Source organism: Ixodes scapularis, unplaced genomic scaffold (genome assembly GCF_016920785.2).
Source record: "Ixodes scapularis isolate PalLabHiFi unplaced genomic scaffold, ASM1692078v2 PGA_scaffold7__128_contigs__length_106722199, whole genome shotgun sequence".
NCBI lineage: Eukaryota > Metazoa > Arthropoda > Arachnida > Ixodida > Ixodidae > Ixodes > Ixodes scapularis.
This window is the reverse complement of record NW_024609882.1, coordinates 95472767-95494969: the sequence shown is the minus strand read 5'-3', so window position 1 is coordinate 95494969 and position 22203 is coordinate 95472767. Positions and strand designations below refer to the sequence as shown.

Sequence of the window (22203 nt, the reverse complement as noted above, 5' to 3'; positions counted from 1 at the left end):
CGTCCCGGTGAAGAAGGGGGACCGGGCTGTCCACATAGTGAATCTTTACGGGAATCCCAAGCTTCACAAGGTTGACTACAGAACTCTCCTGGGAAACGCGGTGAGGGCGGCCGGCAAGGAACCTCTCGTCATCGCGGGAGACTTTAATGCCCCACACCCGGGATGGGGTTACAAATACGTCACGCCGAAAGGACGCTAACTTTTCGAAGGAATCAACCAGGAACGCCTCACGCTCCTCACGGAACCTGACCAGCCTTCCAGGACGGGGACTAGCACGTGCAGAGATGCGTGCCCGGACCTCACGCTGGTGAAGAGCGTGGGGAGCGCCGACTGGAAGAACCTGGCAGAACAACTTGGAAGCGACCACTGCATCCTTGTTTGATGGGGGTTTATTTGCGTGCCTGCAAACAGCCAAGTGGCCTGAGCAGCAGTGCACTGTCCTGTACACATATACATAAAAGTATAATATAAAAACACAATCAGGCGAAAATGTCGGTTTCACCAAAAAAGGCATCGTGAGTCTGTTGCAGACTCACGATACTTGAAACGACACTAAGGGAGGCAGGATACAAGAGAAGAACTGGAACCGCAAGGATCACGGACTGGGACAAATGGAGGAAGAAAAGAGAAAAGACGAAAGTGCACCTGGCGGACATTGAGGCGTGGGCTGCGGACGTGACCACCAGCCTGCGCCCTTTTGTCACCGAGGTTGAGCTTTCGGAGAAGACCCCGGCTGTGTATGCTAGACTCCTCCACCTCTGGGAGGCCCGGCGTGATCTGACCAAGAGGTGGAAACGTCAGCGACACAACAAGAAGATTCGTACTAAAATCCAAGAACTAACTAAGGTCGCGGAGGACCATTCGGTCGACCTCGCTAGGAACAACTGGAATGAGATTTGCGACTCTATACATGGTAGCGTCGATACGGCTCGGTCGTGGCGTCTCCTTAGGGCACTGATATATCCAACTAAGACTAAGCCGGTTACGGACAGTCGAATAGCTGAACTCATCTACGAGTTACCCAGCGACACAGAGCAAATCATGAACCAGCTCGCGAGCAGATTTTTGCGTCTTGAACGCGCGGAGGAAACTCTAGAACAGTGGTTCTCAAATGGGGGTCCGCGGACCCTTTGGGGTCCGCGAAGGCATTTTAGGGGTCCGCGAAGCCCAGCCTCATCAGTAAAGCCCGGCGGTCAATTTTTTTTTCTTGGATTACGAAGAAACGTTCCAATCTTCGGTGGATTTTTCTCGTGTATATGTCAATAGGAGAACTCTACTTCACACTAGCACTTAGTTATATCCATTTATTAAATCGTTATCATAATTAACCTATACTCTCCTTCCCCTCACCACGAACGGGGTCCTCCATCGTCCCCGCCGATCCACAAGGGGTCCGCGAAACATCAGAGGCTGAGAACCACTGCTCTAGAATATCTAGGACACCAAAACTCCGAAATGGATAGGCCGGTATCGGTTGCAGAAATCGAGTACGAGCTCGGGGCCATGAAAAAGGGCACCGCGCCGGGGCCCGACACCATCACGCCAAACTCCTTTATAACTTGAAAGAAGGCGAACTCGTGAAGCTAGTTAATCATTTTAACGAGCACTACTGGGCTAGGGGGGTGACGCCAGCTTCCAGGAAAACCGCCGACATTCGCTTTATTCCCAAGCCCAAAAAGAACTTAAATCTAGAAAATCTTAGACCCATCTCACTTACCTCATATGCGTGGGTAAAGCTTTTGAGAGGGTACTAAACACTAGGCTCATGAGGTACTTGGAGAAGGAAAAGCTCATGCGCGCCCCATACTCAATTTGGGTTTGGACCTCATACCTCAACACAGGACATCCTCCTGTGGATATACAAAGATCTTTCGGAGAACCCTTCCAGGGGACAAACACGGTGTATTCTCGCTCTCGATTTAATAGACTTTTGATAACGTTTCGCAGGCCAGCGTACTCAGAGGCCTGAAGGAGATACATATCGCGGACAGAGAACGTTCGAATACGTACGAAGTTTCTTAACGGACAGGAATTAAGGCTACTCTAACCTTAGAGAGCATGAAATCCAATAGCTTCGAGCTCATATCAAAGGGGACGCCGCAAGGGGCTGTTCTATCTCTGCTTCTTTTCAATCTGGCTCTACGGGGTTTGCCGGAGGCGCTGGTGGCGGTTCCCGGTGTGGAACACGCCATCTACGCCGACGACATCACCCTGTGGTGTCGGGAGGGGAACGATTTGGAGATTGAAGAAAGACTACAGGCGGCTGCCAAAATTGTAGAAGACTACGCTGAGGAGTGCAATCTAAAGTGTGCACCGAAGAAGTCCGAATTACATGTCTTGAGGAACCCTTATGAACGTGTGTCGGAACAGATTGAGGTTTGGGTGAGCGGGAAGCGGGTCTCTAAGCCCACGGAGATTCGTATTCTCGGCCAGCTCATTCGACAGGCCAGGGGCAACAAGTCGACTATCAATAAACTTGACACCGTGACCACCCAGGTCTGTGGCATGCTTCGGAGGATAAGAAATCGTAGGAGGGGCATAAAAGAGAAAGAAGCAATGCAACTCGTTCAGGCCTTTATTATCTCCAGAGTCACTTCCGCCACACCGTACTTGGTCTTGAGTAAAGCGGAACGGCAAAAAATTAATGCTTTGATAAGAAGAGCTACAAAAGTGCGCTAGGGCTTCCCGAGAGGACAGCGACCGACAAATTACAAAAGTTAGGGGTCCACAACACGACAGATGAGCTTCACGAAGCACACCTCGTGGCTCAGCTAAAGAAGTTGGCGTCCACGAAGAACGGGGTGTGGCTCATGGACAAACACGGGATGGCGTTCCGGTAGGAACGCATACGGGTACTGTCCCCGACCATGAGCTGTCAGCATAAATACGGAAGAAAAGTGTGGTGAGTCGTATCCCGAGGAATATGCAACCAGGAAAGGACGACGGCAGAAGAAAGGCCAGGTCTGAGGCTTCGTCTAAGACATGGGATCACAAAGAGGGAACGCTATATGTTGATAGTGGCGGCCCAATAAACGGAGTCGCCACAATTGCAGTGGCTAACGCCCAGGGTCGGGTGTTAAGATTAGCTTCGGTCAGATTAGAGTCGGCTGGGCAGGCTGAGGAAGCGGCGATTGCGTTGGCGGTCGTTTACAACCGCAGGGCGACTGTCAGCTCTGACTCCCAGAAAGCATGTGGAAATTTCGCTTGCGGGATGGTGTGCGCCGTCGCTGATAGAATACTTAGTAAGACGGAAGTGCAGGGGGTGCATCTAATCAGGTCCTCTGGCCACACGGGTAACACTGGGAATGAGGCAGCAAATGCTGCGGCCCGAAGCTGTATTCTCCGGGACTCGTCCCAGTCGGGTGGTCAAGTGTAGAGCCGTATATTGGGAGAGTTTGGCCAGTGGGTGTGGCGACGAAGGCGCCGGAGAGGAGAAAAGTAAACGAAAGGGAGGAGAGCGCCAAACGAGCGAGAGAAAAAGAAGGGAGCAGAGAAGAGACGACGACCGCCATTTTTTCGCAACGCTGTCGGAGACTGGTCGGAGAAGAGCACTGCTGAGGCTACGCGTCGTCTGCTACGGGCCGACTTCTTTTTCGCCTGAATAAAAGTTTGTGGCCATACGCCGAAAAATTTTTTTAGCTTTTTAACCCACCGAGGAATACCAGTATGCCATTTTCTTGCCAGAGCCAGCGATATAAAAGGAAATAATCGAGATTTAGATGCCGATCCCACGCATACCGCCGGGAGAATGAACGAAAATGGCGGCCCTCCCCACTCAGCTGGGATAGCTGGCAGCAGCCGGGAGTTCACGTGCATGCGCTCATGCCTCTCGCTCTACGCCGCGTGCTGATTGGCTCAGTCGGGAGGAGAGCGTTACGGCGGCGAAATCATAGACTGACCAAACTTTCCCCATATACGGCTCTGTTCAAGTGGACACCTACCTTTCGTTTAACGAGGCACTCAATATAAAGAAACTCGACAGGCGCCTATTCCCGAGCCCGTGCGGGGGGCTTGGGAAGGAAGAAGAATGGACTTGGAGAAGGCTCCAGATGGCCGCTCTTGTGACCCCCGCCAAGTTGCACCAGTGGTACCCCGACCGGTACACTACGGGAGCCTGCCCCTTCTGTGGTGACCCCTGGGCGGACGTGCATCACATTACTTGGAAGAGTAAGAAGATCCCTAAACTGGCTCCACTGGTGGAGCTTTCTACTGAAGAGAGGGAAGCGGGGCTTCAGAGCGAAGTCATCGATGTGCAAAAGCTGCTGGTGGCCCTCGCGCTGCATGCCCAAGCCACAATTGGAGCCCTGGAATGAGGGCATACACCCACTCTCTATCTCTTTAACTCCCCCTTCCCTTCCTAATCTTTCCTGTTAAGTCCAGTAAAGTTTTCAACAACAACCACGCCTGGCTCCTTATCTAGCCACACTCGGTGTTGTGTCTTAGAAGGGGGACGCCACCCGAGTAGTCACAACAACATGAGTTTATCGTCAGCCGGCCGTCAGACCGCGCGAATCGCTGGTCAAGCACTCCCGTACAGAAAGCCATGAAGCGCTTGTATCAATATAGAAGCGGGATGAAGGGGGCGGCACCCTACCATAAACACGGGGCCATGATCCAGCTATCAAAGGGGGCGGCGCCCTAGCATAGACACGTAGCGATGATCCAGCTGTTTGTTTATCGGAATATAAACACTACATTCCCCCTTCCCTAGACAATGCTCTCGTTACACAAAGTTATTAGGTACAGCAAGGTCGTTATGCTTTCAAACAGAGATAATTGGAACTAGTGAACCGTTCAAAAAAGTCGGCCGCAATGTTCGCGGGCACAATCAGTGCACTGGTGCGTACCGATCCGGGGGACGTCTTTCCCTTGTTGGGTACCGAGGTCGCATTGAGGTTTCCCTGTCTCTGGCACCTGGCGAAGGCCCTGCGTCGTGATCAGTGTCTTCAGAGCCGGGCGGTTCCGCCGATAGGTCGCCTCTTGTAAAAGATTTCCTTGCGTCTACAATAGCTATGGCCGCTGCTTGAACATGGGGTTGCCCGGCACACAGTTCATCAGTACCGGTCGGTGATCCAGACGGTTGCCAGGGATCCTCACCACGGGCGCCGTGACCGTGGTTAGCAGACGTTACTTCCGGGTCCGCCTGCCTTGCACATATGTGGTCCTGATGCCTCGTCCATTCTATGATTTCACGTGGTGTAGTCACCTGTAACACATACGACACTGGTTCCGCTCGTGAGGTCACCGTTCCTCCAACCACTTTGGACCTTCTCTAGAGTTTTTCACAAACACTCTGTCACCAACGGCGAAGAATCTCTGAAGTTCTCTTCGACCCTGAATCTGCTGTAACTGCTTTTGTCCTACCACTGACCGAGCACTAGGCTTCAGTAAATCGAGTCGGGTTCTAAGGGGTCGCCCTATCAAATGTGAAGCCTGAGAGTGCTGGGTGGTTGCATGTGGCGTATTCCGGTACGCTAGAAGAAATCTGGCCAGTCTCTCCTTCAGGGGACCGGCCTTCGAAGTCCTTTCGGGGGACTTCTTTCACTGTTCGGACAAATCTCTCAGCCAAACCGTTACTTGATGGGTGATATGGAGCGGACCGCACATGTTTTATTCCGTTCATCTTGAGGAATGACTGAAAGTCTTCACTGCAAAACTGCGGCCCGTTATTTGACACGATTACCTCTGGCAATCGAAAACGGCTGAAGAGGTCACGCAGCTTACAGATGGTAGCTTCTGCCGAGGTCGAGGGCATCAGGGACACCTCTGGCCACTTTGAATGGGCGTCTGTCACCACCAAAAAATGCCGCTGAAGAAACGGGCCAGCCAAGTGTAGGTGGAGCCGGGCCGATGGCCTTGTATGCCAAGTCCACGGGTAAAGGGGAGCTTGGATAGGCAGCGCCCGCTGTTTCTGGAAGGCCGCACACGTTTGCACGGTGTTCCCTATGTCGGCGTCAATTCCTGGCCACCAGACGTAGCTTCGGGCCACCTCCTTCATCCGCACTACGCCGGGATGTCCGTCGTGCAGCTCGTCCAGGATTGTCTTCTGTAAAGTTGGGGAACCACGATGCCCATTCCCCAAAATAAACCTCGGTTTGCGGACAGCTCCAGTCTTTTTGAAACAAAGGTATTCATACCTTCATCTGTAACGCGCTCAGGCCATTGTTCCGTAACCGAGTGAAGTACTGGTCGTAGGGTCGGGTCTCGTGAAGTTTCTGTCGGAATGTCCGAGCTTGTTATTGGAAAAGTTTCCCACCAAAGTGCGTAACAGGAGGCTACTTCGTCGTTGTCTTTCTTTTCGCCACACTCGAGAAGTGGCAAACGCGACAAGCAGTCTGCTTCTACATTGCTGTCACCTGAACGGTAAACCAGATTGTAACGGTACGCGGACAGCGTAACTGCCCACCTCGGCAAACGAGCTGCGGCAATGTGTCTTTGGACCGAGAATCGTCTGTAAGGGCTTGTGATCAGTTACCAAGCCGAACTGTCTGCCATAAATGTAATAATGGAACTTCTTGATTCCGAAAATTAAGGCTAGCGCTTCTCGCTCCAACTGGCTGTAGTTCCGTTCACTTGGTGATACCGTGCGCGATGCAAAGACGATTGGCCGTCTGGACCCATCTTTTTCCACTTTTGCTAAGACGGCACCTAACCCATATGGTGAAGCATCACCCACTACCTCAAGCTGGGCTTCCGGATCATAATGTGCCAACACCGGCGCTTTTACAAGCAACTCTTTCACTTTTGTAAACGCCACATCGCACTGTTCACTCCAGTCCCAAGGCGCATTCTTGCAGAGCAGCTGATTTAATGGGAATATTACTGTTGATAACTCCGGCAGAAATTTTTCGGAGTATGTTAACATGCCCGTACATGTTCTCAGCTGCTTTGTATCGACTGGGACGGGGGCTTCTAGCACGGCCTTCATCTTTTCTGCCGCTGTTGATATTCCACGCTTACTGATCACGTGACCCAGAAGCTGCAATTCCGTTTTAAAAAATTCACACTTTTCCGTCTTAATTCGCACCCCCCTTTATGCAGCCGGGTTAGTAGCGAATCAAGGCTCTCAAAATACGTGTTCTCTCTCGCTCTGCCCCATGACCAGAATGTCATCTAGGTAGCATCTTACCGCTTTCAGTCCCTTTAACATGTTGTCCATCACCTTTTGAAAAATCGCGGGTGCCGACGCAACCCCGAATGCTAGGCGATTTACTGCGAACAGTCCTTTGTGCGTATTGAGGGTGAGGTACTCGCTGGAAACCTGGTCCATTACCACTTGCTGGTACGCTCTACTCAGGTCGATCTTGGAGAACAGTTGTACTCCCAAGAGAGTGGCAAAGATTTCTTCAACCTTGGGTGAGGGATAGCTGTCAATGTTTAAGCAGGGGTTCAACGATGCTTTATAATCCCCGCAGATGCGTACGCTGCCATCTTTCTTTACCACCGGTACAATTGGTGAGGCAAAACGACTGCTAGAAATTGACTCAATCACCCCCAGACCAACCGGCTTTTCCAGTTCTTTCTCCACTGCGTCTTTCAACGCGAACGGAATGATTCTAGCTTTACAAAACTTTGGGTGTATAGTTCAGGCTTCAGAGATAGGTGAGCTTGCTCACCTCGAATCACGCCGAGCCATGGGCGTACCAACAGGGGGGCAAGGGGGGCACTTGCCCCCACCCCAGTTCTCAGAGTGGGGGGGGGGCAAGGCATGTGTTTTGCCCCCCCCCCCCCCCCCCCCCCTGAAACGGCCGCCACTGGGCAGGGCACTGGCCGGCGGCGCCCAAGGAATACCAAGGGCACTGCCCCCCGACCCGCGCGGGCATATTTTTAACGCGCAGGCGATACATACCCTAGCAACGGCGCTCACGCCGGATTGGCTGGTTCGTGGAGATAGGCGCTGCCGCCGTCAACATAGGCAGCGGATACAATGCGAGTTTTCGAAGCGGTAGCATAACGTAGTGGTAAGATGTCTGCCTCATACGTATCAGACTCGCGTTCTATCCATCGTGTGGGCTTACTTCTTTTATTTTTTTTCCTTGAACATTTTGTTTTGTCGAGGCATTTGGCGATATTTACGAAATTTCTTTTTTTACGATTAACACTGTAGAAAACGAATGTTGTTGACGAAACATCGCTGAACTAAATCGTATGGGAGTCTATTTACGGAAGTGCATGAGGGACAGCGGGGCTTAGGTTGCCGACTGGACGCCGCAAATCGGCGTGTACGGGGGGGAAAGGGGGGGGGGGGGGGGGGGGGGGGGCTAAGTGGGTTAATAGTTTTGTAATTAGCAGCCGAACACTGTCGCCGCGAAGCGGCGTGAACGCACGCACGGGCGTGGGTTAGCGCGCTTCAAGTGATACAAGCGCCGTCCGAATCCGAAATTTAAGTTCCCGCGCGTTGCCGAGCAGCCAATCCGGCGTGAGCGTCGTTGCTAGGGGGTCTATCGCCTGCGCCGTAAAAGTAGCCAGTGACCAAAGCGCCCGGTGCGCATACACAACTGGCCCTCTCCCCCCCCCCCCTCTTTTACAACGCCTACACACACACACGCCGTAAAAGTTAGTGATGGACCGAACCTGCCGAACTTCAGAATCGGCAAAGTTCCGCACATGCCGAAATTTTAAAAGAAAATTCGGCAAAAATTTGGCAAAAGTCTGCGCACGCGCACGAAAGCGATGGGGCCATGGATCGCAAATGGACGCCGCGCAGTCGCGCGGTTACCATCGTACAGTTTAGTACAAGCAGGTGTTACGGCGAGGTGTGTAGTAGGCGACAGGGTAACTGTGCGTTTGTGAGCTTTTGTGAGTGTAGTTCTCTTCAATATTTTCTGCCTCAAAAACAGAAGATCGACCAGTAATTTACGCAGTCCACTGCGCAAGTGACATATGATGCGATGCATTCTGGATAACGTGATTTTCATTTGACCTTTCCATTGATGCAACGAGGTAGTTGAAACATTGACTGACTGACAACTGCACAATTACGCTCAGTGTGCGCAGCCCACTGCCGTCAAACGGGGCAGAGTCATGAGAGCTTGCCAGAATGTATGGGATGCTGCTGGCATCCTCGTCATAATGTGATACATGCTTTCTCCCTTCTTTTCTTTCCTTTTACGTACTTTCTGTAGTGTGTATGTTCTGCACCTTTAGTTATCTGTTTTGTTTTTTCATATGCGGTGGCGGGCTGGCAGAACATGTACACCCGTGAGCGATATGAAGGTGAACAGCCCCCGTCTTGTTTTTGACGCGCCTGCAAGTTTTGGAACAAGCTCTGTTCCAGAAGAGGGCTAGAACGCAAAGTTTAGACCCCAAGCCACGTACCATTTAAGACGTTGAGAGTTAATATAGCTTTAGGGAGCCGTAAAACAGGCAAGAAACCAGGTAAGGTGTTCACCTTCATATTGCCGGCGGGTGTACAAGCTACACAAACAAAGCAACTAAGTTAAGTTACTGAGTATTGGCCTCAAGATTAATTTTAGTAGAGTAAAAGCTACTGAAATGGAAAGTAATTCAGTAAATTACTAATTACCGTAAAAATGAGCAAATTACTTTTAAAGTTGCTTTTATTTTTTTCTATGCTAACAAGGAAGTACTTACATAGGTTTTGATGCGTTAGCGAAATTCTGCTAGCCGAATATAAAGCGGCGTGTTTTTACACAGAAACGCTTTAAAAGCTGGTTCTGCTTCTTCATGCCTAATTGTTGTGTACTTCTTTTTGATCAAGGATGTACTGCGGATGTATCATTTCACCTTTGAGGTTTAGTACAACCTGAGCTTGATTTTGCAGACAGTGTTTGACTGCTTACAGTGTTGCGCAAAGTACGTCTAAAAACTACTTGGAAGTACAAAGTTAATGAGGGATTATGTACTTCAAGTAAAGTAGTAAGTACAATGTACTTGAAGTGAAGTATAAATGCAATGTACTTCCAAAGTGAAGTATTGATCTTTCCAATAAACATGTTTTCTCTCAAAGTAAAGTAGAAGTACTTTTTAGCACACTCTTTGAGAATGCCCTTTCATACCCTATACAGCGATTTTTTTTAACAGGTATGCATAACTTTAGGGGAAATCGGAGGTGCATCCCGTTTTTTCGGAAAGGGCGGCAAAATCGAAGGTGCATCAGTTTTTTTTTTGTTTTTTTTAGGGGGGGGGGGGGAAATTGCGGCAATTAATACGCTATAGAGTAATTGTTTTATTCTCGCTGACGAAGCATTTAACACAATAAACTTATAAGGCACTTATTTGTATCGGTCTTATATCCGTCATTTCTTCACTCAGGGAAATGACCAGATGACGTCTCGAAAGACAACACAAGCTATATACAGGAGCACCAGATCACCTTCAGAGCGGGTGCTGCACTTTGTTAAATCCTTTGAGTGAGGATGCAATGTGTCCACCACCTGTAGTGGGCGAGAGTTCCTACGTTGGGGAGAAGCGGGAACAAGCCCTTTCTTCAAACTCCTCAAGTCTCCTTGTGCTTCGGGACACAAAGGAACGCCAGTCTTCGGCGCTAATCCCACAGTTACTCGGCCTGTCTTGCGTCGTGTCTCTTCGCTCCCCGCGCCTCATAGCAGTGTTGTTGCAGTGGGGGCTGGTTAAAATTTGCGGGGGGGGGGGGGGGGGGTGTTGGACTATCCAAAATGCTTTCTTCCCCCCCCCCCCCTTTTTTTACGCCACCATGCTTTCCCCCCTGCAAATATCAGCAGATCTTCGAACATCTTATCTCTGTTGATAGCAAAACAACTACTAAAATTCGAAAGTAATTTGTAATTTGAGAAGTCACTCGGGGAAAAGTAGTTAAAGTAAACTACTAATTACCAAAATAGAAATGTAATTGAAAGTTAGTAAACTACCCAGAGAAGTAGTGAAACTACAGCAGTTTAAGTAAAGTAGTTGAACTACGTACAAGTCTGGCTGGCAGGCGCTCTGCGTAAGGGTTTTCACCTATCTGCCTAGCCCCGCACACCACCACATGGGCACCTTCCAGTATGTGCAAATAAAATTATTATTACTATAACAATCCTGTTTTCGGCTCACAAGTAGTTTGTGCTAAAACAGAATAATATTGCTTTTTAGTTCGTGTTATTTCGCGATTTTCATGTATCTGCATAAAACTAAACACAGAAACTATAATGCCGTGACGTTGCACATCCGACATTCCAAACTCTCCCCATCTTCCTAAACGTCATTGAGTGTTCTAACACCAGAAACCGGAATTTTATTGGTTAAAAACGGCACGTTGCGAATATGGAATGCACACTTTCATGCAAAGCTGACGTCAAGTGACTCAAACAGAAACACATGCATATTTACAATATTGTTATCTCTTCTGGTGAAAGCAAACTAACCGTTGCATTCGTTTTCGCGCACGAAACGGGGACTCCCAGAGAAAGTAAGAACGCAGTGATTACCTTTATTTCAACAATGTAAACACACTTGCAGGCGTGCGCTGATGGAGCCTCAAAATCAAAACTCTCGTAGCGTGATTCGGGACTGCGCCGGCTACCAAACCTCGCTGTCACGCCACTTTCTGCAAGCAAACACTAAAATTGCCAGTAAAGACACAAAAGCGACATCGATACAATTATCTTGTAGAATATCACCTTATTTAGTCATAACTGTGTCAATAGGCACTACATGTTGCATTTATGTTTAAAAAAAACTTTTTTTCGTCAGAAAAACATAAATATCAATGTTAAGTTTGGTAACAGTGTATTTTTGCCGAATCATTGCCAAATCTTTAGAAAAGTACAGCAAAAGTTACGCTGAATTTTTGATTCTGCAAAAGTTCGGCCCATCACTAGTAAAAATATGCGACCAAGGGGTGGGGGGGGGGGGGGGAGAGGAGAGGGAAGGTCTGGTTTGCCCCCCCCCCCCCCCCCCCCCCCCCCCCCCACTCAAAAACAAGTTGGTACGCCACTGCGCTGAGCCCATCGTTGAACAACTGGCGATGTCGGTCCAAGACTTGTCCCTAGGCCCGGTGGTCTTCTGCATCCACGTGGCTGAGGCTCGTCCAGTTGAGCCGGAGCTGATACAGCCAGTCTCTTCCTGTGAGAGCTGCGCCCTCCTGGTAGATCACGTGCAGAGGCAGCTGGTAAGACTGGCGCTGATGCTCCGCGGTTATTGTCGACACCCCCTTTGGGCGCACGCACTCCCCTTAGAAGAAGCCATTCTTCTAAGTTCGCTCTTAAAGAGTACTCAAACTCCGTGAAAGCCTCTCCGGGCTTCTTTGTGGCATTTCTAAATTTTAAACGAAACGCCTCGGCAGACCAACCGGTACTTGCGGAGCAAACTAATCTTAACTACATTATAATTAGCAGCTTCACTGGTACTGAGGCGACCCATTACTTCCGCCGCCTCCCCTGGAAGTAATGTCAATAGTCTCTGCGGCCACGTGTTGCGATGAAACGACATTCTCTCGCACGTTCTCTCGAAATTAACTAAATATAGCCCAATGTCATCTTCTACCTTAAATGGTTGCATACATTTGCTCATCTTAAAGGTTTCTCTTCCTTCACCATAGCCAGTAACGTTAAAGCCAGCCGCTCCGCGCTCTGTTCTTGCCTTCTGAGAGCCAGTTCCTCTCGTTTCAGATCAGCCTGCCTTTGCTGCTCGGCGGCCTCACGAGCCGCCTGCCTTTCGTTTTGTCTTCGTTGTTCTTGCTCGTCGGCCTCTCGAGCCGCTTCCTTCTCTTTTTGCTCCACAATGCTATTCCAGACATCCTGGATTTCATCGTCAGGGGTCGTTTTCGCTATCTCCGCGATTAGATCAGCTTTTCTGACTGCTTTGGGAATATCAATTTCTAGTGCTCTGCTCAGCTCCAATAGCTCTTCCTTTCTTAGTTTCAGCAGATCCATGACAGTGTGAGGATAGTTTACCGAACTCAAAGTTATTACAAGATTTCTAACTACACGGAATTCGAGTTTGAAAAAATTTCACCCTTCTGGTTAATGCGTTTACCATATAACATGACCACTTTCTTTTCCCAGAAACGTTTTACAATATTGAGCGCAAACTTTGCTCAAAGGAATCGTATAGGAAAAGAAATAAGCTCCGCAATAATCAGGCTGCTGACTCAAGGTACCCTTCCTTTACAACAACCCTGAGCTTCCCTTACAAAGGAGTCGAAAAAGTCCAGGGCACCACAATAACCTAGATAAGCCCGTCGGACATAGCCCTGTGAATGCTCATGAAACCTGACTGGTAGTAGGGTTTTAAAACTAACATTAATTCGCACACAAAGAGACGTTGACGCCCAAAATACTCGATCCTCCGCTCACCCCGCTGACCGATCTACCGCCGTCCGTCCCAGCCCACCTTGATCTCCACGGCGATCTAGAGTCCAGCCTGGGCCAAGCAACTCCACTGCCTGTGACGCTTGTGTCCGTGGAACTGACTCTTCGGCTGAACACGCCAGGACCAGTCGTGTGGCAAGCCGCGCTAGCAGCCTCTGGGTTGCTGCTCAGCCTCGATGTCCCCAGCAGGAGCTCGAAGTCCTGTATCGGGCCGGAAAAGTGCCGCCGAGAAGATCCCACCGCTGCCACCAGTTGTTAGGTTCCGGAGGGAGAGACGAGAACGCAGGAATGTCAAGTCAGGGTAGGGTTTCAGATAATATAATTAAAAAGATGAGAAGATGAATGGTAGCTCTCGGCTCAACTAGACCGAGTGTTCCTCTGGTCGCGCGCCGCGCATGGTCCCGCGCTCCCCCTTTTTTATGCGGTCCGTTGATGCACGTCACGGCCTGCGCCGCCTTCGCTCCGGTTGATTGGTAGAGCGGGAGGTGGTAGCGACAGCAATTTGGCTGCAGCCAGTTGTTCAGGATGGCGACAGTCTTTTGATGGTAGTTGAAGAAGATCTAGTCTCGCGCCGTGGCAAGCTTGCGGATGGTAAGTGCCCGGGTCCAGTGGTCTGCAGTGCAAGTCAGTGGTTCCACTACTTAACAACTGCGCAATCTGCGGAAAACACGACCGCCGAAACAGCCGGTGCGGCATGACCGATACTGCTGCTCCAGCGCCAGTTCCGTTTTAAGCGGCACTCCCTGAACACGCATCGTAAAGTAAAGCCGTCCAAAACGCGGTTTCTCTAGCGTTGTCTGAAGCAGTGGCTCGACGTCCTCCTCGGTTTAGAACACGCCGAAGTTTTGCCTCCGGGAGTCTTTTCGCGGTGTGTCTTGTCGGGACGCTCTAGGAAGGTGGGAACTAGACATCGGTTGCGAGTGGCACACTTTCTGAATATAACCCACTCAGTGGCATCTAAAACACGTCGCTGCTCGGAATTGGCAAGCACGGTTGTGATGACGCAAGCCGCACCGCGTGCACAGCGAACCGTCTCGCGCCCGGCCTCCCTCTGCAGAAAACCTGTGGAAGTCCTCCTGGGCTGCCCTGCTAGGTCGGCACTCTTTCACGTTCTTGGATGCCGCCTCTACTGATAATGCGATCTCTACCGCCTTTTTGAACGTCCAGAGACGCATCCTCAACGAAAAACTTCTTCTGGATTTCAGTCCGGGCTAACCCACATACGAATCTGTCTCTCAACGTTTCTTCTAGGTTCGCACCGAAGTTGTATGTTTCTGCCGATCGCCTGAGGCTAGTCACGAACTCCGCGATGCTCTCGGTCTCTTGTTGCGTTTTCCGGTGAAACTTTGCTTTTTCCGCCATAACTGATGGCCTGGGCGAAAGATGCTCCCGTTATGCTTTCTGTAGCTCTACCAAAGGCTGACTGGCCGGCGTGCTCGGGCGGTCAAACTCTTCAACAACTTGTACGTCTTCGGACCCACGATACTCAGCAAGGCGTCTACTTTGTTGGCGTCTGAAATCTTGTTCACTCGCAGAGATGCGTTAATCATTTCTTCGTATGTCTCCCATTCTGACTGTGATTCATCGAAAGGTTCCTCTTGCCCAATCGTAGCCATCCTGAATGCTTCCGAGTCGATACTCCGTGGTCCTTCTTGCACGCTTGGTTGAGTCTCCTTCTTAACGGTCCCTGTGGAAGTGCTCGTCAGTCTGCGTCACCATCCTCGTCGCCAAGGAGTTGTTGTGTCTTAGAAGGGGGAAGCCAGCCGAATAGTAACAACAACATGGGTTTATTGCCAGCCGGCCGTCAGACCGCGCGAATCGCTGGTCAAGCACACCCGTACAGGAAGCCATGAAGCGCTTATATGAAGATAGAAGCAGGATGATGGGAGCGGCACCGGAGCATAGACACGTGGCGATGATCCAGCTATCAAAGGGGGCGGCTCCCTAGCATAGACATGTAGCGATGATCCAGCTATTTGTTTATCGAAATACAAACAGTACACTCGGCCTCTCGAGCATTTGACCTAGAATATTCGTTGATGAGCTAGGGTGATACTGACTAGGCAAGGTCATTCTTGCCTTCTTTTACACTCGAGGTAAGACTAAACTCAAATTTTTTAGCGGCACAGAGAAACGTTCCTTCTCAGTCATACACGCTTGGAGTCTTACTTACAACAGAAGAAACAGTAGGATTTGTTTCTTAGTTTGATGATTACAAAGCATGTACGAAACGCACACCCATATTGCGAACCTGAAACGAAGTTTGGAGTCTCGAACCGTTCTCGTTACACGCAAAATAATTTATCTTTAATTACAATGATTACAAAGCAGCCAACGAGTTTTAATAGAACTGGAATGGGCGGTTACATGAGGCACGGCGTAATGGCGACCCGACGCCTTCTTGAACAAGGGAGAAGTCGTGGCGATGTCGATGGCGCTTGCAGCTCTTAACTGCAAAATCAGAAAAAGAGCCCAACGTTGCTTTGATATCATGTTCTAAACAGATACTTTTCTCGCTGTATTTTTAGCAGATCTACATACGTGTGACAATTTTCGTCAGACAGTATCCCGTATCGCACGCAAATGCGTTTCGTTTTTATAATAAACCTGATTAGTTTTCTTGGCCTGCCATGTTTAATAAAAGATACAAAACTAAATCATATTATCGGGCAGACGATTCAAACTCTTGCAGACGGCATACTTCAGTCATTCCGTGTGCGTTCGTCATAAGTTAGTCCTCTGCTCCGGGCATCTCGAGACGTCTCGAGGACCGGAAGTTGTCGTCGCAAATATTTCAAACACGGTCGATTATCGGCGAACTCCTGGCGTAGTAAGTGTGAAATCTAGGTTTCCCTTACCTATAATTTATAGAGGTTTAAATTCTACGCTCGAGTTTTGACCGATCGTTTTTTTGGAGCCGGATCCACTCCCATATATTCGTTCGTTACAACGCCCCTAGCAACGGTTTGTTTGGAGCGGTGACGTCACACATTCAGGGTCAGTAAAGCAAGTCTGGCTGCTGGCGGAGTATATTCAGCTTTCATCAATGAAACAGCCGTGACACGTAGACAGCCCCACTCTCCGTCAGGCAGTGGTGGGTTTCACATTTTAATACCGAAACCAAATCAAGGGACTGCCACACAGCAATCTTCATTGAAAATGCTGCAATATTACACCGCACACTCAAGTAAACATTACATATTTCGAATTAACAAACAAACGTTTGTAAAAAAAAAAAAATTAGTGGCCTTCTACACTGTGAAGGATAACCAACGAAGCTGTATTGGGATGACTGTATTGCCAACGCACGGTACTCGGGTCCTGACGTGCGCATTGCGAACGCTTGGCGTTGGCGGCCCGATCCTTGTTGGTCCTTTTTGCTCCACGACGTCGATCACACTCACACTTCTGCTGCCACAGACTACGGGCACGCTGTTGTTTTTTGTTGGTCAGAGAACAGCTACTCGATGGTCCCGAGTCCCGACCCGCCGACCACTGCGCTTTAGGCGGCAGCGGCTTCTCGTCGCTTTCGCGCCCATTCGCGCTTTTGATAACTGTGACGTCTATCGTGTCACTCGCGTAGTCTTACGACTCAGTTGCTTGAGTCAACGAGTTTTAATAGAACTGGAATGGGCGGTTACATGAGGCACGGCGTAATGGCGACCCGACGCCTTCTTGAACGAGGGAAAAGTCGTGGCGATGTCGATGGCGCTTGCAACTAAGCACGGGCTACCGTCACATCTTCCCTTTTCACTAAAGGTCCAGTTTGACCTCTGGCTTGACAGTGCGGCCGGCCCGAGTCTGTGATGCCGCTTCGGCCGTTTGGCACGAAAGGGGCTGTGTATCTCTGCGATGGTGGTTGCGTCTCTTGAGCTTCCTGGCTGGGTTCAGCGATGCTTGTTGTAGCACCCCACAGCTGGTAGTGAGCTGCACTTTGGTGGGCCCTATCATTGAAGTGTTTCTTCTGATAATGCCATGGTGTGTCTGGAGCACGTAGAATCTTGGGGCACCAGGCTTGCTGATAACTGAGCCTGGTATCCATTTCCTTGGACTTTCCCAGACACGCACACTGTCACCTATATTTATGGCAGGTGTAGCTGTTGTGCCCTTGCCTGCATGGAACTTCTGCTTTATGCGTGCTTCTTCCATTTTGCTTTTGACCTTCTGGATAGTTCTCGGCTTCAGTAGGTCGCTTTTCGTCGGCAATGTTGTGTTTGTTCGTCTTCCGTAGAGGCGTTGTGCAGGTGAGCCGATGTCTCCGTCGTGTGGCACATTTCTTAGGTTCAGCATTGCTAGGTAAACGTCGCTACCATCCATGGCGCACCGCCTGAGTATGTTCTTCACAGCTTGTACTGCCCGTTCAGCAAGGCCGTTGGACCTGGGATACAATGGGCTTGACGTTCGTAGTTGGAACTGCCACTCTTCCTCGAAGGTGCGAAATGTCCGTGCTGTGAAGCAGGTTCCTTTTTCTGACTACAATTCGTGGTATGCCATGAGCTGCAAACCAGCGTTTTGTTACGTTAATTACTTCTGCTGCCGTGCTGTTTCGAAGTTAAGCAAAGTCTGTGTACCCGGAGTAGCTATCCACAATCACAATGTGTGATTTTCCTTTGTAGTCAAACGATTCCACACCTACTCGATTACAGGGCAAGTTGGAAACTTCTTTCGGGATGAGTGGCTGCTTCGGTGGTCTCTTCTGTGACGATTCACAAACACTGCATGCCTGGACGTGATCTCGGATGTCGTTTGACATTCCCGGCCAGTATACTGTCTCTCGTGCACGTTCGAGGCTGCTGTTGATCGCAAGGTGTCCGGAGTGTGCTGCCTGTAGAACCCTGTGTTTCCAGGTCTTTGGGATAACTATGCGGTCACCACGGAACAGCAAGCCTCCGTAAGCTGATAGCTCGTCACGCACTGGTAAGAAGAGTTTTTGCGTTTGCGTCATTCTTGTCGTTGGAGGCCATCCGTTATTTACTGACTGCATTACGCTTTGCAGTGCTTCGTCCTGTTCCATTGATATTCTGAGTTCTCTGAAAGTTTCTTCCGACATTGGCAAGATGGCTAGTACCTCCAAGTCTTCGGTACATTTGTTGGCGCTCTCATCAGTTTTGCAGTCATGGCTTAGGAGGCCTGCGATGTGAAGATCTTTCCCTCTCTTGTATACAATCTTGGGTGCGTGGTGTTGTATGTCAAAGAGGAGTCTAAGCAATCAAGGTGTTGCAAAGTCCCAGTGGTTTTTTATTGATGCTTTCAAGAGGACAATGATCAGTTTCTGTGGTCAGTGGTCGCCCATAGATGTAGGACTGGAATTTCTTGCAGCCGTATCGTATTGCCAAGGCTTTCTTTTCTATTTGTGGATAGTTAATATGTGCTGGAGTTAGTGTGGCTGATGCGTAGGCCAAAGGCTTTCCATCCTGCATGAGCACTGCGCCTAGTGCTTTTGAACTGGCGTCCACTGATAGACTCAGCTCGCCATTGCCATCGTAGTACTGTAAGGTTGAGGCTTCTTTGAGGTCCTTCTTGGTCACTTGAAGTGCGCTGCTCTGCTCTTCTGTCCAAAGCCATGCTGTGTCTTGCTTCAGCAACTTTATTAGTGGGACAGCTTTCTCTGCTAGGTTAGGTATGAACTTCTGCAAGTATTGCAGCATGCCAATGAGACGTTGTAGTTCAACCTTGTTTTTTGGTTCTTTGATTTTCTCGATGGCTTCGACCTTTTCCTTGTCTATTTCAAGGCCTTTGTCTGTTAGAACATGTCTTAGGAACTTGACTCTTGCTTGGTTGTAGACATATTTATGTTGGTTGAGTTTGACATCTGCTTGTCGGGGTCTTTCCAAGACTGCTTCGGTGCGTTTGTTCAGCTCCTCCATCGTCTTGGCATATATGAGTATGTCATCCATGGAGTTTGCGACATTCGGGGGGCCTGTCAGGATTTCTGTGATCACTTGTTGAAATATTTCGGGTGCCGTTGCTATTCCGAAAGGAACACGTAGGAAGGTGGCGTGTTAAACGCCAGGTATTTCTTGGTCTTCTCGGACACCGTTAGTTGCCAAAAGTCCTTCTTCAAGTCCAGCAGCGTGAAGACTTTAGATCCACTGACTTGTGCTGCGATCTCTTCCAGCGTCTTGAGTAGGAAATGTCTTCTGAGTAGGATCTTGTTGAGATCTGTTAGGTTTAGGCAAATCCTTAGCTTGTTTTTTCTGCTTGAGTACGACCATCTGATTGCAGAATGTAGTTGGATCATTTATTTTCTTGGTGATTCCGCCGTCCTCCATGCTGTCGAGTTCTTTCTTGACGTCATCCTTTATGGCAAATGACTTTTCTCGGTGGTCTGTTTTCTCCATCTTCCGCGTTCTCCTTTAGGTCTGCATCGTAGACGAACCCTTTAATGCATCTCAGGCCTGTGTACAAGTTTCCTTCTTCTTGCTGTTCTAGCAGATGCACACGCTTCCGCAGGTTGAGCGTTTCACATCCGTTGCTCCCTAGGACAGGTGCTGTGTGTCTATCCACGAAGATGAACTTGATCTTGACCCACTTGTCCCGGACCTTGCACGGAGCACTGCACTCGCCGGTGACGTCAAGTCTGTGTTGGGTGTAGGAGACGATGCGTTTCACTGGTGATTGTCTTGTCTTGAGGTTGAGACTGTTTGCAATGTCGACTGGTAGCACATCGCACTGGGCTCCGGTGTCCAACTTCATTTTTACCGTTTTTTCCGCAAGGGAATGAGATGCTTTCGTACCATTCCTCAGTTGTGTTCTCCTTTTCCTTCTGGATTTCTGAGACAAACATTTCTTCATCCGAGTCTGTGCATTCGACGGCGTGAACTTCTCTTTGTTTCCTCTTGCCTGTTCTGCAGACACCCGCAAGGTGTCCGGTCCTGCTGCAGGTGATGCACTTTTTGCCGTATGCTGGGCAGTTTCCTCTCTGATGCTGGCTTCCACTGTAGCCACAGTTCTTGAGAACTTGTCTCTCTGCTAGCGGCGTCTATGCAGCTCGCTTTTGTGACGGTAGTTTCGGCGTCTGCTTGTTGGCTGTAGTCTTCTTCCTTTGCTCCGTTCTGGCTTGCACTGCGTCGATGGCCTTCGTGCTCTGCGTCGTAATGTCTTTGATTTGTTAAGTCGCCTGCTCACTTGCCTTGCAAAGGTGTATCGCCTTGTCCAAGTCCATGGCTGGATCCGTCAGGAATTTTTCTCAGACGTAGTCGTTCTGCACGCCGACGATGATTCGATCTCGTACGAGTTCTTCCGTGAGCTGACCGTAACTGCATTTGTTCGCTTGAAGTCGTGCGGAAGTCACGTAGGCCGTGAAGGATTCTCCTTCTTTTTGTGCTATCTGGTTAAATTAGTACCTCTCGTAGGCATGGTTAATTCGCGGGGTGAAGTGCGCCGTGAACTTCGCCTTGATGATGTTCATGTCCTTCTTTTGTTCGTCCGTAAACTGGAACGTTCGCTAGTTTTTCTGAGCCTCGGTTCGAATAACTGACATAAAAGTTGCTACTTGCACTTCGGAGGGCTTCTTCAGGAGTTGCACGGCGGTTTCGTACCACTCGTAGGACTGCAGCCAGTCCTCCCACGTTGTGGAGACATTGCTGCTCGTATCCAGCGATTTCGGCGGCCGGAGTCCGTTTTCGCGCGACATCTCGATCTTCTGACACCATGTTTCGTGCATGGTGTCACTCGCGTAGTCTTACGACTCAGTTGCTTGAGTCAACGAGTTTTAATAGAACTGAAATTGGCAGTTACATGAGGCATAGCATAATGGCAGCCCGACGCCTTCTTGAACGAGGGAGAAGTCGTGGCGATGTCGATGGTGCTTGCAACTAAGCACGGGCTACCGTCACACTAACGTTGTCACTCCTTGAGGGCACGTTCTTCTTCCTCAGAGCGAACTACGCGCGTCCTGCCCATAGCAAGTCCAAAGTACAACTGCGGATATCGTCGCTAGGGCGATGACTGCGTCAGTAGAGAACGAGGTTTTACGATTGGTGGGTAGACTACGGCGCCGCGAGTTTTCAATCTACACGTTCTGCCCGCGCACGAAAATAATTTCAGAACGTAGCCATAGACAGCTCGCTGTAAAACGACTCGAGGATGCTCCACTCGAGGAGAGCATCCTCGAGTGGAGACGCTTCTTGAGAATATTTCATACGCAGATATTTCTCTGCATCTAAGGTCTCGTATATTTGATCACGATTGCTTAGATCTGCGTTGGCCCTGCGACGTAAGAGCGCATAAATTGTTTCCGAACCAGATTGCAGCTCGTGGAACTTGTTAACCAAAACCTGAATGATTTCGTTTGACTGGTGTCGCCTTCAACAATAAAATGATTGCTGAGAGCAGTGATTCTCATTTGTTAAAAGTTTATTCGATTTGTCGAAATATTTCGGATTCTATAGAGCCGCTTGTACGGCATATAGTTGCCGTATCCGCACATGGTCAACCGGCTTGGGATAGAGATTCAGTGCTGAGGCTCCCCCCCCCCCCCCCCCCCCCCCCCCCCCCCCCCCGCTTTATGTAGTCTCAAGATGTGTTGGGTCAGTTGGCTTGACAATGATGGTGAGGTACAGTGCTGGTCCAGTGGTGATCGTAGCTTCACTTTAATAAAACAAATTAATTTTGTTCTTCGTAAATTGAAAAATTGAATACTTCATTCGCTACCTCACGGTAGTCTCATTTTGACCCACGAAGAGGTCGAGGCATACCAGAACAAATCCTGTTTATTTATGTATTCATAATACCTTGAAGGTCCATTTCTGGACATTACACAAGAGGGGATTGGGTCAAATTACAGTATAGTAAACACTTAAAAGAGAAAAAAAGAACAGTACCAACAGAATAGCAATAACACAACTGAAAAACCACGTTAACAAACTCACGTATTATACAAATTTTAGGGTACAAGCAAATATAACAC

The 22203-nt window shown here is 49.4% G+C and overlaps 1 long non-coding RNA gene across 1 annotated transcript; it reads right to left on the bottom strand.

Annotated features, from left to right (window-relative positions):
- Window positions 1–11893: 11893 nt before the first annotated feature.
- LOC115328514 lies at window positions 11894–15680 on the bottom strand. Its single transcript, XR_003919953.1, has 3 exons — window positions 15660–15680; window positions 13315–13534; window positions 11894–12064 (listed from the first exon to the last, which is right to left on the bottom strand). It is a non-coding gene; the product is annotated as an uncharacterized LOC115328514 (long non-coding RNA).
- Window positions 15681–22203: the final 6523 nt, after the last annotated feature.